The following is a 1,032-nucleotide window of genomic DNA, read 5'->3' as shown; positions in this document are numbered from 1 at the left end:
TGATCGACAGGAGGGCTCTGTGATTGGCCCTCCTGATCACTTGACGCCCGTGTCCAATACCAGCCATCATGTGATGTAAGTAGAGAGCCGGTGGCAAGGCGATCGACTCTCACATGGACGTTTTCAGTGAGAAGAGGAGAGCAGATCGCTGAAACCAGAATGTGATCATTGAGTATGAGCTGTTTTTTTACAGCTTTTCACACTGATCATCGGCCCAGGGTCCCCACACATGTACCTACACAATGAAAAAAATCACAGTGCCCCCAAAACACTGTCCCCACACAGTAAAAACACCTGTTCCCCACAAATGTAAGAGTAAAATCATATGTCCCAATGATCATCTGCACACATACAGTTGCAAAAAAAGTATGTGAACCCTTTTGGAATGATATGGATTTCTGCCAAATTGGTCATAAAATGTGATCTGATGATCTAAGTCACAACAATAGACAATCACAGTCTGCTTAAACTACTAACAAACAAATAATTAAATGTTACAATGTTTTTATTGAACACACCATGTAAACATTCACAGTGCAGGTGGAAAAAGTATGTAAAACCCTAGACTAATGAGATCTCCAAGAGCTAATTGGAGTGAGGTGTCAGCCAACTTGAGTCCAATCAATGAGATGAGATTGGAGGTGTTTGTTACAGCTGCCCTGCCCTAAGAAAAAGACACACCCGTTCTGGTTTTGCTTTTCACAAGAAGCATTGCCTGATGAATGATGCCTCGCACAAAAGAGCCCTCAGAAGACCTACGATTAAGAATTGTTGACTGACTTCCGGTTCCGGCGCCGCATGGAGTAGCTGTCCCCCTCACAGCTCCCGCGAACCGCCCGACAAATCGGCCTGAAAAATCTGCGTTTTACCGCCCCGAACGCTACAGCAGCCTCCCCCACGACCTCGGCCACGAGATGGACCGGTTTGTCGAAAAAACCGGGCCGCGATCGTACGCGCCTGCCGCGGCGCGGCCGGCCCCACCGCAAATCGAGGCCCCGGCTTCAGCCTACATAGATCCGGCTTGTGCGGCCC

Source organism: Lithobates pipiens, unplaced genomic scaffold, assembly GCF_037356315.1.
Source record: "Lithobates pipiens isolate NorthernLeopardFrog02 unplaced genomic scaffold, aLitPip1_a1.2 Scaffold_22, whole genome shotgun sequence".
Classification (NCBI taxonomy): domain Eukaryota; kingdom Metazoa; phylum Chordata; class Amphibia; order Anura; family Ranidae; genus Lithobates; species Lithobates pipiens.
This window is presented reverse-complemented; position numbering follows the sequence as displayed.